This window comes from Equus caballus, chromosome 16 (assembly GCF_041296265.1).
Source record: "Equus caballus isolate H_3958 breed thoroughbred chromosome 16, TB-T2T, whole genome shotgun sequence".
NCBI classification, from domain to species: Eukaryota; Metazoa; Chordata; class Mammalia; order Perissodactyla; family Equidae; genus Equus; species Equus caballus.
Genome location: NC_091699.1, coordinates 75,869,799 through 75,886,286, shown reverse-complemented (window position 1 = coordinate 75,886,286; position 16,488 = coordinate 75,869,799). Strand labels below are relative to the sequence as shown.

The window sequence follows — 16,488 nt, the reverse complement described above, 5'->3', positions numbered from 1 at the left end:
TTCTCTAAGAACTTCAGCTAGAATTCTTTGTGATTCTGGCACACAGCAATGAATAAAAAATTCCAGATTTCTAGTACTACCAAATAGTACAGAATAGAGGAAATTCTTTAAAAATTAGTTAACAGATATTACCTCTTTGCAAAATTTGAAACCAAATATAACCATCTGTGGGGTTAAAGTGAGGCCAAAAAAAAAATCAAATACTTTCTTTAGGGAGTATTACATTTAAGGAGGAACCAAAGCTGTGACAAAATAGTGTATAACTACACATATATATCACAGTTTATTAGGAACCATATGATCAAATACTTAAGTTCTTTTATTCATACTATCAAATTAATCAACAGGGTAATTTTCTTTTCAACTAAATCTTAAATTATGTTACTCATCTTCTCAGGAAAAGAAATTTAATGCCTAAGTAACATTTACCTTTTTAAAAATGTTACAGTATCATTTACAATTTTTATCTACCTTTCAATTCTTATTCCACTGCTAATACAAGAGGTGACTGAAAGAAAACACTCTTTTGTCTAATACGCCTGTATTTACATGGCTTAGGAGAAAACATTATTTCTCTACATATTTCTAATTCTCTCAAATTATAAATGCTAGTATTTACTCTTTTAAGAAGTGCAAACATACCTCTAAATTAAATAGGTTGCTCTTCTTAATTACAAAGAATTAACTGGTCTCACCAAGATTATCAGGAGAAACAGAATGCAAAAGTACCTGGATTAAAGCATTTTGGGCACCTGTTTAAAGGAACTTTAAACTGATAACCATATCTGCATTATGAAATGACTAAAACATCTAGAACATGGTTATTCATGGTCATTCAACTGAGCAACTAGAAGAAAAATTTATCAATGAAAAAAACTGATGAGGATCTAACGTATAACATGGTGACTACGGTTGATAACACTGTATTTAATAACTGAAATTTGCTAAGATAGTACAACTTAAATGTTCTCACCAAAAAAAGAGAGAAATATGTGAGGTGACAGATGTGTTAACTAACTAGAGGCATCCTTTCACAACGAACGTGTACATCGAATTAACATGATGGACACTTGAAATATCTTACAATTTTGTCAATTATACTTCAATAAAGCTAAGAAAAAGAAAGAAAAAGACAGAGAGAAAGGGAAAGAAAGAAAAAATAAAATTATCTTGGTTTAATGGATAGACAAATTTTGGCAGTTTCAAAATTGAACATTTAACTGATTCCTCCTGGTTCATATCAGGATGCCAGTACAAAATTCAAGCATCAATAGTGCTGTACCCTGAACTTGCCCCTTTCATTCTTGGAGGCTGTTTTAATGCTTTCTTTATTTGAATAAGCCCATTTAGTAACTACTCTGCTGTTTCCTGAAAAACATTGCTTTTGCTCAGCCTTCTGATATGTAGGGAAAAATTTTCTAGGCGTTTTCCCTGATATTTCCTATTGAAAGCAAAATTACTTTTGAAAAAAGTTGACATCTATCACACTATAATAGACACCATTTAGCAAAACAAGAAAGAAACTGATCAAGGTTAATACACACCAGAGATGAGAATACAATATTATCTTTGCCCTCCTTCCTTAGAGCTCGAATTCCTCTCATTTTTTTATGGACAATCACATCTTTGGTTTCATCACAGACAGTGCTTCAAGAGCAAAAAAAGAAACAAAGTAGCCTATTTTTTAGAAATAATATATATTCCTATTATTTCTACAACAAAATACCTAGTTATTGCTCAAACTTCTTCTCTTGCAACCTTTCTACTGAGTAGGGTTGTATTAGCTTAGATTCAAAAATGACCCCACAGAAATATACCTGCAGCAATTTCCACTGCAGCACCATTAGGAGGGGCACTGCAAACACCTAGTAATCTACACTGAATAAAACATATGTTCGAAACTACACAGAATGTAAGTCCTCAGTACTTTTATATTTAATGTGTAATCTATGATGTGCTGCTTTATAAATGTTTTACATTGCTTTATTTTTGAAGTTTCACCTTGCCAAGTACATTGCTAAATAATTCCAGGGCAAGGACCAAATTCTGCACACGTGTGTGTGTGTGTGTGTGTGTGTATGTGAGAGAGAGAGAGAGGGAGAAAGTTCTTTGTAAGGAGCTCTGTACACTTTGCTAAGTGCTCTATGTGTTTACCAAAGTATTGTTACACTCATTGTAAAGCCACCTGTCACGCTACTGAGAAGCAAAAGAGTAGCTAAATTGGAAGGACAGGAATTGATCTTGTTAGTGGCAGCAGAAAAATAATCCAAGAAGTGGGAAAAAACCAACACACAAGGAAAAAAATTTAGATGCTTAGCATGTTCCTTTTATATAAGACTGTAAGTTGTACATACAAGGATATTAAAGCAAAATATAGTTTCCTCTATTTTATATGCAATTATAGGAAAATTAAGGACAAATTCTAAAAATATTTAAGAAGTACCATATGATAAATGAAATGCTTTGGGACCAACAATGACCTTATCAAAAATTTAATCATTTTTATCCCAACTGGATTTAGTTCATACATATATTCACCACACACAAAATTTCCTGTGCTATTTTGAGCTTTCTTCATTGAGCCTAAAAGCCAAGGAAAAATTCAGTTCGTTATGGAATGAGTTACCAATAGAAATTATTTCAGTAAGCTTTTGTATTCTTAGAAAGGAACACTTACTCTCAGCAATGAGGTCTTATAAAGAAGTCACTCCTAAAATTAACATGCTTTTATTGCAGTTAAAAATATTTAGCTAGCGTTTAAGATACACTTAAAGGTAGCATTAAACCTTCCTTTCTCCTTACAGATAGCTTCAGTTTAATTGCTTGATACTATTAATCGTGCTTTATGTACGTTACACCTGCAGATTGCAATGCTCACAACCATATACATTTCATCACTTGTGATAATACAATAATTCATATTTTACCAGACCTACTTAGTAATTAAAATCTACACAAACAAAAAAGACTATCTGAGGTATTAAATTTAATAATAAACCACCCAAATACAGGACAGTTTCTATGTTTGCACGTATAACACTATTCTCAATTTTAAATTTCTGTGTAATTAAGCTGCTATCCCCAGGGGATCAGTAACTCCTGATGGTATTATTGCTTGGTGAATGACCCATGGAAACACCAAGAGAAATCCATTTTTTACCAATCAGTTTATGAAAATGACCAATTTGACTGAGGTTTAAATAAACATAGTCTTAATCCAACATGGCTGTAGCAGGCTATACAGGCAGAAAGAAATTTTTATACCAGATCTTCATTTCCTTTTGTTTTCCTTTAATGACCCTTTAGTGAGATATGGATATAGCCACCTTAAAAAAAAACAAGTTAAGTAGAAAAGGTATATTCATTTAACAAACATTATAAGGGCTTCTTAAGTAATCTGTGATCAGGAAATGATAGCATTGGGCAAGCATATTGCAACATAAAAGGGCAACATTAGATTTTTGCTTAATGATATTAATTTTGTCTTTTGCTTTCTGTTCACTTGCACTTTTCAAAGCTAACAATTAACTTTTAAATAATCCATGCCTGGTGGCAACAAACACAGAATCCAAATTCTGTATTAGTATCAGAGAAAACAAAAGCAAACCGAAGTGTCCATGTCTGTGGGTTGCATCTCCTTGACGGCGTTTAGGTTCTTCTTCTATTAGGTTCCTTTGTACTCAGTTCTTTTTAAATTAATTTACCCTGAGTTTTCCTTTATATCAACTCTGTGAAAACAGCCTTAAAATTAGAACCAAATATTGTAGTTATTATAATTAGGGTCACAAGGCATTCTCATCTTTAATTCTAACTTCTTTGGAGAGCAAAGCTACAAAAGACGGAAGCCAAAATAAATCATTTTTTCCAATTTCACATTTATTCTTCTTCTAACGGCTCTGCAGAATACATTATCAGAAGATGCTTGGCCTGTTTTATAATTTTTTTTTTTACCTAGTCAACTATTTCAATTCAGTCCTCTTAAAACTGTTTGGGATCTGCATGCATTACAGAAAGATTTGAATACTTAAAACCCATCAAACTCTGCTTTAAAAATAGAAGGAACTGAAACTTTGAATTAGTCATCATTCTTAAAGAACTCAAATTTGCTTTCTAAGTGCTCCTTGTAATCCACGGGTTGAACCTAGCTTGAATTTGGCTTTCTGGCAACACATGTTAAACCTAATTTAACCCCCATGGGATATGTACAAGAATTGTTAAGTGTATTTTTGACTTTGGGGAAAATTCTCTGTTCTTTTCAGAGGGCAGTTCATAGCCCTTTATTAAGGAAAGTTTCTTATTCCAAAATAAGTTCCTAATAATTATCACCCATTCCTACTGTAATTTATTCTCTTTGGCAAGTGTTTGAAGCTGTTTTGTCAGAACAACTGCAATACGCCCTTTGCAAAAATAGTCTGAATGGAAACAGAGCCTGTGTATCTATGTTTTTCCAGAGGTATAAGATGCTCATGAGAGTGTTGAGCATAGATGACCATCATATGTTCTGAGGCTGTATAATCCTCGAACATTTTCACACACACAAATACACACACACACACACTGACATGCCCCTCTTTTAGAGGCATACCTGCTATTTGGATTATAAGCATGGCAATTCAAGGACTGAGTAATTTTAGGATGTGTGATTTACCAGCATATTCAAATAAAGTTAGTGAAAGATGGCAATATTCCAATATAGATTTAGTTGTATAGGATGTGCTTTCTGAGAATCCTACCGTGCATTCCAACTAGGGTGCAGGTGGAATCTTAGCCCTGACTCAAGAGGACTATGGGGGTAAAAGTTGCTGAGAAGTAATTTCTCTACCCTATCACTTACTTGGGCTCCACTACAAGTGAGCTACTGGGCATCTCCTTGAGAAAATTACTTGGAAGCCACTACTGCCTATGAATAACAACACAAAGAATTAATGTACAGTTGGTGGTGATGCTGGGAAATTAATTTTTGGCTCTGTGAATACTAGTTTTTACTACAGATTTTTACTTCTAGAAATTCTATAAATAGGCTTTATTCTGTCATTTTACCTTCAGGAAAAGGAATTATGATCAAATCAGCTTTCTAAACGAGAATACAGAAAATTGCTAAAAATAATTGCTCCTATCTTTCCTAATCTGAAAGTCATTAAAAAGCAAAACTTGTGTGACTTTACTTTTTTGAAATTGTTGTAGACTATTTTAAATACTGATGGGATCTTATCCTCTCTGAATAACACTTTTCACCTTCCTCTGCATAAATCTCCTAATACATTTATATACATTGTTGGAAGAACTGACAGGAGGTATAACACTAAGCTGAGAAATATCAGGATCCATGTGATTCTGGATGGAGGTAAAACCACAAATCTGCAGGTGGCCATACGTCATCAAGAGAGTCAGACTGAACCCATTCCTAAAAGGCAGCAGTGGTGTCTGATTCCCTTTGACCTCTTCTCACTTACCTAGAGCTGTAAACACCCTCTGGGGTTGGTTTTCAGAGGCCCTCTCTTCCTTCTCTTCTTCCCATTCCCACAAAGCACCCCGATCCTTTCTGGCTGCTCAAGAGGCTCAGACAAGTGCATCACTCAGGCCTGATGTTCCGTATCTATTAGTGTCATTGCTCCCTAATCACTGAGATAAAAGCACTGATAAGCAAATCCTATGAAAAGGTTAGTTACTGATAGTTCAGTTTGGTTTCTCTTCCTTCTCCAGCAGATCACAAGCTCCTTGGGGCTATTTGGTATTGGACATAGAATAGTGGGTTAACAAGAATTTATTAATTAATATGAATCCTCCTCCCCAAGTCAGCTCTTCTTAACCAGGGGTCTTCTTGCTCTTGAGCCTCCATCCTTGATCTCCCATAGGTCTCCACGCTGCTCTTTAGATATTTCCCTGGGCTGTCATCTCTGTAGTGATCCCTGAACACACATACTAAGTAGTAAGTGGCCACACCTATGTAGGAATTGATTGAGGCCTTCCTAAGCCCTCTTGGACCTTCCCCCTCCATTTCCTAAACTCTGGCTCCTGATTGCCCATAGCCTCGGCTGAGGCCTGTAGTCTACTAGGACCTTGCTACTCAGACTGTGATCTTATGACTAGCACCATCACCTGGGAGCTTGTTAGAAATGCTGAGTCCCAGGCTCCCACTATAGCCCTACTAGATCAGAATCTTCATTTTAATAAGACCTCCAGGTGATCTGTGTGTATATTAAAGTGTGAGAAGCACTGAACTAGGTGACAGATCCCTTATTTCCTGCCCATTTTGGTGCCAGCTCTCAGGGCTCCTAAAACCCACCATGCATTCATGTAAAATGTTATTCTAGGAGGAGAGAAAACGCTTAAACAAATGGATGACTCTTGTAAGTAGAGTAGTGGTCTCAAACTTTAGCATGCATCATACTTGCCTGAAGGGCTTATTAAAACATAGATTGCTAGAACCCATCCTCAAAGTTTTCTGATTCTGATTCTGAGATTTAGGTGGGGCCTGATAATCTTCATTTTGAACTAGTTCCCTGGAGTTGCTGATGCTGCTGATCTGCAGACCACAGTATGAGAATCACTACACAGGAAGTTCTGGTTTCTCTCCACATCTCCTCAGCTTAGTCCTGGGCATGGGTCCTCAAATCAGCTTACTCAACATGTCTAGTCATTGCACCAGTTGCCACTAAGCATCTAATGGCTGGGACACAAAGCACATACAGCCAAATCTCTCTCAACATTCTATCTGTATTAACATCTATACCTTTTTTCCAGGAAACACTACTATAAAAACATGATACAAGAAAATGGAGAGACACAGACAATGGGGGAGAGGGAGAAGGCCTCCCAAACACTGGGAGAAGCTGGGACACCAGATTTTTAAAAAATTCTCAGTATAACATGAAGAAATGCCAAAAGAATACTATAAGACTTGTGACATTTTTAAATGCTAACATTTACAAGTCAATGTTTTTTTACCATAAATTTACTATGATGGGTACATATAATCTCATTTGAAGGTGGAGTGAACACTCTAAATTTGAGGCCCTTTGTGTTTAGTCCTGAGCAAATGGCTCTCCTGGGTCTCTTGTGATTGGCTCTAATGAGGTAAGAGAGTTGGGACATGGTAGGACGTGGCTGATTAGCCAAGAACAAAGAGATAGAGCCCAGAGAGGAGGTAGCAAGTGCACAAAAGGGGCAGAGAATCCCAATACCACCAGGACCCAAAAGGACGTTCTCCTACTCCCTATGCAGAAACCCTGTGATAGTGGGAACCTGGTTGAACGGTCATCTACTCGGTGTTCATCTATTCTGTGTCACCCTAAGCTTCCGCGCAATCAACTCGCTCAGATGGATCTGATTGCCTCTAAAACAAAATGTGCATTTAAAATGTTATTCCTGGAAAAATAAAGAGCTAGACTCTAAGAGATGTCCCCCCAAGGGTATTACTTCCAACTCCATGAGGTACTGGTGGAAAAGAGATTTCAGGATAGGGGAGTTTTCCCAGAACCTCTCAAATCTCAATGCACAGTTGAAATAAAGGAAGAAGCAGAGGCTATTTATTCAAAGCTTGCTACACCAAGGGAATCAGCTACCATCACTTGTGTTTGGCAAAGAATCAAAAGCAGTCAGGGGAGTGAGAAAGCTTTAGAGTGAAAAAAACGGGAAGGCTTCAGGTGGGCCTGATTGGAGGTTCTAAGTGAGGGAGTAGGCTAACTAGAAGAGGAGCATCATAAGTGATTGATTTGGGGAGCATATTTGGCTTTCTCTGCTTGGTCCTGAGTTGGAAATGGACAAAAATAGGGAAGTTGGCAGTCGTTTACCAAGTCCTGATTGTTCTGGGCTGATTTTGCTGCAGAGGTTATGGTTGGCTTCCTGGGCTTCTTATGCAGGTTAGAGTTCTATTGTCCTGTATTGTCTGGCCATTGTCTATTTGCATATTTAGTCTTTCAATACAGACTCCTGGCTTCTCAGCCTATGCCTCTGCCCAATCTGGAACTAGCTACAGTTATGGAAATTCACAAAATTACTTTCTCCGATAGTTCTTAAGTCCAAATGGAGACAAGTTTGAGGTAGTGGCAATAGGTGTCATTTCCCTCTTTACAAAACTTTATGAAAAGTATAAAATAGTGAAACAAATTCAATTTCCTATATAAATAGAGAGGAGTTGTGAGCCCCTTTAAGAATTTAATCAAGTTTAAGAGCCCTCTTTCCTAAAATACACACCCACACCCACAAACATACCACAGCTACTCATGTGCAAATCATTTCAGGAGTTAGCTGATCCATGGACCTTAAGTTGAAAAGTCATGCTCTATATTATTGTCTATTTTAGATGCTTGTATTGCCATGGAAAGTTATATTCTATTGAAAAGAATACATAGCCTCCTTGCGCCTATTTTAAAGTAAGTCCTTGCATTGTAAAAGAATAGATTATCTTCCTTCTTGAAGGGTCTCTGGATTAAGCCCCTGCTACTGAGTAGCTAATCTATGTGGCTCAGCTGTTCGAACAGCCTATAAGTTAGCACCATATTGGGAAAATATCCATGACTTGGCAAAAGTCATCTTCATTAAGCTGGGGGTGTGACGGCTGGGTACATCCTTCACTGACTTCCTCTCCTGGCTCATGGTAGACCTGATCTAACCATAAGTAAGACTGCTATGAAAAACATCAAGGATCTTCATTTAAGAAGTATTTGCTGAATTTCAACTCTGTGGCAGGTACTGTGCTAGGCCCTAGATCAGAGGATATACTGACAACTTTCAATCATTAACATAAAAATTATCCAAAGTAAAATTCTAATTCAATAAAAGTCCTATCAATCTGGGTTCCCACAGTCACTTTGCATTTTTCTGTGCCCCCTCCCCACCAAGACCCCTAATCAACCAGGGTATGTTCAGGGAATGCAAACTAATGGCAACATTAGCAAAATATAATTAGGAAGGTAAAACAATTAAAAACATTACTAAACACATTTCAAAGCCAAGTATTAATTGTTTTTGGATTATCCACCATTTGGGATTCTATGTGCCCTAGTTCCTATCCATTAATGCAGACAAATGAAGAGCTGAATGTATCTGCATGGAGCCCAGATGACCTACAAGTGGGCAGGGAGAGACAGAGGAAAAAAGAAAACCCTGATGGAGCCAGTGAGGGCAAAGCACAGTCAACGCCACCACAGTCATTACTTTGGGTATACGGGTTTGGTGGGAAGTTCAGAAGTCCAACTCACTTATCACATATTACCTTCTCCTAGTTGTAGAAGCAAAATGGAAACAAAAGGGGGTTAAAGAAGATTAGGCTGCTCTGTTTTATCCCTAGCCATCTAACTAATAACTCAAGTTCAGTGCCCAAAGAAGCTTACAATCAATTATCTATGTGTGTGTAAATTTTTTTTTAAATAAGAATATATATACTAAGCAAGGAAAACATATTTTCTTATGCATAGGAGATTGCAACTCAATGTTTTAAAAAATCCACACAATTTCTGATGATAATGGCAAATATCGTGCATTTATATGACTTTTTTGATCTCTAAAAGTACTATCAAATTTATGTTCTAAAAATAAGCCTTAACCCTCTAAAAGCAGTATTTCTTCAAGTGGTCTGTGAAACACACGCATTGGATCACCTGTAGAAAAACTCGTGCAAGTTTCAGAGAAAGGTGATTTCTTTGCTCACCCTCGGTACATAACCATGGATCCAAGCATGCAGGGCAGGCACCTGCAAATTACAGATGCCTGACAGGAGCACGTGGCCCTGTGCACACCCATCAAAAGCAGACTACAGATTTATAAAACGATAATTTAACTCCTAGCTCAGTGTTCCCTAGTCTAACATTTTTATACTCCTCTTGAATTCTCCTGTTTAATGCTCAAAGGATACCTAATTCAAATTCATATAAAAAAATCACCTCTTCACAATAATGACCGAGTCACAAGACTTAGAATGTACAATATCTACTCTTGCTGTCATCTGCGTGGTAACTGAGTTTTTCTGAGGAGAAGAAATGAAGCTTTCTGCAGGACTTATTTTGATGAATCATGATCTGCTATTTCTCGAGTACCCCAGTTACAATACAGTGGTAATTACAGCTACAGGACCCTACAAGATTTAGAGTGCTTCCTTTCAAGGAAACTCATTAAGGAAACTATAAAGAACTAAGAACTTACAAAGAAAAATTAATTGCCACTTTTGGTCAGCCGATTTTAGAAAGACTTATGAGGTCTAGAATTGTATATCGGACTAATGGAGAAAGCAGAAACTCAGTGAAGTCTAGCTTACTGAGGGCATCATGGTATATAATATGTTCATAAATTAATCTGCTCGTAAACCAACTCAAATATGAAGCACAAAAACATCACATAAAATACTGTAAATTTATTTTCATCAACACTCATTTCCTTTCCACATCAGCTAGCAGTTGCTGTGGCTGAGTGCTGATGCCAAGCAGCTACAAATCCGTGATCTCAAAACCTGCAGTGTTGCTCTCTGACTACAGCCTCCTATCTCACCATCTTTCTCACTTCCTAAATTCTTTTATTTCCTGTGAATTAAAATGAAAACTATGTAGTGTTACTGTTCTGTTAATTTAATTTTTTTGCAAACAGTGAAAAAGAATTTTAAAGTGTAATAGGACATACAATGAGAAGTAATTTCGCTTCCCATCCCACATCCTGTCCCTCCAAATCTACCTTTCTAAGGGTACTCAATGTTCTTTCATAACATAGAGACATTTTTATGCATGCCTGTACTTTTAAAAAACATATATGGGAACATACTGTACCATGTATTTTTAAATTTAACAATATAATTGTTAAAAAGGAGATCATCCGAAATCAACATTTACAGAAATACTTTATCTTTTTACGGTTGCATAGTATTCCACTGAGTGGATGTATCAATATCTAACCAGTTCTTTTATTTTGGGGGCATTTAGATTACTTCCTTTATAATTACACATGAAATTGCATTGATTACCTTTGTATAGATCTTTGTGCTTGTACGTTTATCTTGGGAAGAAGCAAACTGCTTTCTTCATGTTACCTCAACACTTTAGTTTGATTGAGGGCTGTCTGACTGCAAAGAGTAGTACTGAGTGATCTCAGTAAAAAAAGGGGGCATTTGGGTAAGACAGTGTTTTTCAAAGTGTCATCTCCAGACCACTAGCATTAGCATCACCTAGGAATTCAAATTGCAAACTCTAAATCTTGCAGGGTCCTATAGCTGTAATTACCACTGTATTGTAACAGGGGTACTCATTCAAACTGCAAATTCTTGGACCTTACCCACCCTATACCTAACAAGTCAGAAATTCTGGGCAGGACCCACAATTTGTATTTGAACAAGCTCTCTGGGTGACTGTTCAAGTTTGAGAACAACTACTTTAAGAGCATATAAGTAGATATAGTCCTGGGACCCAAAGCTACCAGGGACCAAGGAAATTTCAGTGACCCCTAATATTTTCCACCTCTCTTAGACCATAGGGAGTTCTCTTTTCCAGAAATTTTATTGTAACGTCAAAATTTATCAAACTTTTTATTTATGGTTTATAAGTTTTTGAATTCTCCACCCAAGAAAATAAAAATAATAATTTTATTCCAGTTTTGTTTTTAATCACTGATCCATCTGGAATTTATTTTGGTGCAAAAACAGAGACATAGTTTCATAATTTACCAAACAGCTATTAGTTCTCAAAAGTGTATTACTGAATAATCCATTGTTTTCCCACTGAATTAAAATTCTACTTTTATCATATATTAAATTTCCATATGTACTGAGAGTCTGTTTCAGATTCTCTATTTTATTTCACCAGTTGGTCTTCCTAACTATGTGCCAATTCCAAACTGTTATAATTATGGTATCTTTATAGGGTAGTATCCCCTTATCCATAGTTTCACGTTCCATGGTTTCAGTTACCCATGGTTAACTATGGTCTAAAAATATTAAATGGAAAAGTCCAGAAATAAACAATTCTTAAATTTTAAACCGTGCCCCTATCTGAATAGCATGATGAAATCTTGTGCCACCCTACTCCGTCCCACCCAGGACGTGAATCACCCCTTTGTTCAGCATTTCCACACTGCATATGCTACCTGCCTATTAGTCACTTAGCAGCCATCTTGGTTATCAGATGGACTGTCGTGGTGTCACAGTGCTGGTATTCAAGTAACCCTTATTTTACTTAATAATGGCTCCAAAGTGCAAGAGCAGCTGCAGTTAGGATATGCCAAAGAGAAGCCATAAAGTGCTTCCTTTAAGTGAAAAGTAAAAGTTCTCGACTTAATCAGGAAAGACAAAAAACTGCATGCTGAAGTTGATAAATCTATGGTAACTTTTTTTACTGCACGTTGTTATAATTATTCTCTTTTATTGTTAGTTATTGTTGTTAATCTCTTACTGTGCTTAGTTTATAAATTAAACTTTATCACAGGTATGTATGTACAGGAAGAAACATAGTATATACAGGGTTCAACACCATCCGAGGTTTCAGGCATTCACTGGGGGTCTTGGAACGCATCCTCTGTGAATGGGGGACTACTGTCACATATTTTAACAGTGGGTGGGGCTAATGACTCTTTAATCCCAAAACATTCCTAGCTATACTTGATTGTATTTTTTAAAAATGATTTTTGTAATTTAAAAAATTTACTTATTTATTAATTTTTATTGAGGAATAATGGACATATTATATTAGTTTTAGGTGTACAATATAAGGGTTTGATACTTGTGTATAATGCAAAATGATCACCACAATAAGTCCAGTTAATATCTGTCACCATACATAGTTACAAAATTTGTTTTCCTTGTGATAAGAAACTTCAAGATCCACTCTCCTAGCTACTTTCAAACATGCAATAAAGTATTATTAACTATAATCACTATGCTGTAAATTTCACATAGTAGAAATGGTACAGGTTGTATTCTTTGGCAACCTGAAATTAATAACAAAGATAGAAAACAATCCACAGTAAAAACCTATTACTGAAAATTTAAATCTCTCTTTACTCTCCTACTAAAAGGAAATCAAAACTGAAATTGCATAATTTTTAGAAAATAATGATAAAGTATACTGATCAGAATTTATTGATTTTTCTCTTTTTTTTTTTTGAGGAAGATCAGCCCTGAGTTAATATCCACCACCAATCCTCCTCTTGTTGCTGAGGAAGACTGGCTCTGAGCTAACATCCATGCCCTTCTTCCTCTACTTTATATGTAGGATGCCTACCACAGCATGGCTTGATAAGCAGTGTGTAGGTCTGCACCTGGGATCTGAACTGGCAAACCCTGGGGCGCCAAAGCAGAATGTGCAAAACTAAACTGTGCCACCAGGCTGGTCCCCAGAACCTACTGATTTTTTTGGTGAGGAAGGTTGGCTTTGAGCTAACATCTGTTGCCAATCTTCCTCTTTTACTTATTTTTTTTTCCCCAAAGCCCCAGTACCTAGTTGTATATCCTAGTTGTAAGTCCTTCTAGTTCTTATATGTGGGATGCTGCCACAGCACGGCTTGAAGAGTAGTGTGTAGGTCCATGCTCAGGATCCCAATTGATGAACCCCAGGTCGTCAAAACAATGTGCGAACTTAACCAGTACATCACAGGGCCAGCCCCCCTGGTGGCACTTTTGAGAGCACACAGCAAGAAGGGGAAACTCAAAGCAGAATGCATTGGTCTTGGGGAGTTGAGAAGACAGAGATTAGAGGCTGAGGGAGACTTCAGGATATGTTACCTTTAAAGGAGGAAGCTATATAGAGAAAGAACTCCAGAAGTCTGCACAGGGGCTCCTTGTGTTTCACTGAATACTAAGTTGTGCATGTGTAGGGTAAACCTCTAGCAGGCCCAGCAAAGAAAAACTATCAGAGAAAGAACTAGTACTGGGGAGCATAAAAATTGCAAAAAGGTTTTACGAGGCTGGGAAATGTTCACATTCTGACTAGACAGACTGGAGAGAGACTGGTGTACATAACAGGGGATTCATCAGAAATCCCAAAGTGCCATGCCTTATGAGTAGGGCTAAACTGGCCCTTGGGCATAGGACACATTAGAAACATACTTTGAAAAAAGGCTAAAAACAAGCACCAAAAAGATCAAGATGATTCCAAAGTAATTTAACAGATTGCCAAAAGTAAACTCAACATTCCTTTAAAGGAAGACCACAAAATTCAGGATTCAAAAACATAACACTCAAAATGTTCAGCATTTAATCAAAAAAATGCAAATCACATAAAGAAATAGGAAAACTTGACCCATAACTAAATATCTCAGAAAGAATATCAATTTTACACAAAATAAAAAGAAGCAAACACTCCTATTGAGGCCAGTTTTACCAAGATCCCAAAGCCAAACAAAGACGACAGGAGAAAACTGCAGATCAATATCCACCATGAACATAAGCATGAAAATCCTGAGCCAAATATTCACAAGTCATATCCAGCCATACAGAAAAGGCACAGAGATTAGAAAGGAAGAAATAAAATGATCTGTAAGTGCAGATGACATAAGTTTCTACAAAATCCCAAACAATCTATGAAAAAGCTACTTAAACTAATAAATGACTTTAGAAAGGATACAGGATGCAAGGTCACTATACCAAAATCAATTGTATTTTTACATACTATGAATGAACAACTATAAACTGAAATTTGAAAACCCAGCATCTTCACAATAGCACCAAAAAACCACACTATATTTAGGGATGGATATAATAAGTATAATACTTAAATGCTGAAAACAAAAAATAATGAGAGAAATCAACAAAGACCTAAATAAGTGGGAAGATATTCCCTGGTTACTGGCTAAAAGAGTCAATATTGTTAAGATATCTATTTTCCTAACACTGATTTTACAGATTTAAGGAAATCCCAGTGAAAATCTCAGCAAGATTTCTGGTGAAATCACAAGCTGATTCTAAAATATGACTGGAAAAGCAAAGGATTTAGAATAGCCAAAAGAGTTTCAAAAAGAAAAGCTGGAGGACTGATACTACTCATGATTTCTAGAATTATTACAAAGATACAGGAATCAAGACAATGTAGTATTCGTCAAAGACACCTACATCAATGGAACAGAATAAAGAGTTTGGAAATAGACCTACAGATATTATGGTCAACTGATTTTTGCTAAAGCTGCCAAGGAAATCCAATCGTGAAAGGGTGGTCTTTTCATAAATGATGTTAGAATAACTGCATATCCACTACAAAACAACAAACCTCGGACCTATATTTATACCACACACAAAAATTAACTTAAAATGAATAACAGACCTAAAGGTAAAAACTATAAAATGTTTTGAAAATAATAGGAGAAAATTTTGTGACATTGATGTATGCAAAGATTTCTTAGGATACAGAAAACTCTAATCATAAAGGAAAAAACTGATAAATTGGGCTTTATCAAAATCAAAAATGTCTCTTTGAAAGGCTGTTAAGAAAACAAAAACACAACCAACACATTGGGAGGAAATATTTATAAAATATATACGTGAAAAAGGATTTATTCTTGAATATAATAACTCATAACTCAACCATAATAAATACCTCAATTTTTAAAAATGCACAAGATGTGAACAGACACTTTACCAAAGAAGAGATATGAATAACAAATAAATGTATGAAAAGATGCTCAATGTGATTAATTATTAGGGAAATGCAAATTACAACCACAATGAAATACCACTACATACCCACTAGAATGGCTTTTAAAAAAATGACAAAACCAAGTGGTGACAAAGATATAAAACAATTGAAATCCTCGTACACAAATGGTGGAAATGCAAAACAGAATAATCATTTTGAAATACAGTTTGAAAACTACTTGGCAATTTCTTATAAACCTAAATAGATTCTTAACAAAGAAACCAGTGTCCGTTTCCTTGGTATTTATCCAAGAGAAATAAAAACTACGTTCACCTAAACAGCTACACATAAATGTTTATAGTGGTTTTATTCATAATTGCCCCAACCTGGAAAAACCCAAATGTCCTTCAACTAGCATGGGGATAAACAAACTGTGGTACATCCAAACATTGGAATACCACTCAGTAATAAAACGCTATGAGGTACTGACAGAGGCAACAATATGGATGAATCTTTTCTTTTTTGAATTATGTATTTATTTTTCCCAAGAAACTTGTTTACCACAATAGATGCATCTGTTAACAATATTCAGTATTGTTTTCTTTTTAATTGAGGCAATGCTGGTTTATAACATTATATATATTTCAGGTGTACATCATTATAATTCGACTTCTGTATACACTACATTGTGTTCACTACCAAAAGTCTAGTTTCTACCTATCACTGTACAAATGTCCCCCTTTGCCTATCCTTTACCCATTTTGCCCTCCCCACCCATCCCTCTCTGGTAACCACCAATTTGTTCTCTGAATCTATGTGTTTGTTGTTGCTGTTTTGTCCAGGTAAGAGTGAAATCATACAGCACTTGTCTTTCTCCATCTGACTTATTTCTCTTAGCATAACACACTTAAGTTCCATCCATGTTGTTGCAAATGGCAAGATT

The 16,488-nt window shown here is 36.1% G+C and overlaps 1 protein-coding gene across 11 annotated transcripts in view; it reads right to left on the bottom strand.

Annotated features, from left to right (window-relative positions):
- The window catches only part of TBC1D5 (TBC1 domain family member 5), a 570,404-nt gene that overhangs the window by 151,870 nt on the left and 402,046 nt on the right, over window positions 1-16,488 (bottom strand). The gene's annotated exons all lie outside the window — the stretch shown is intronic.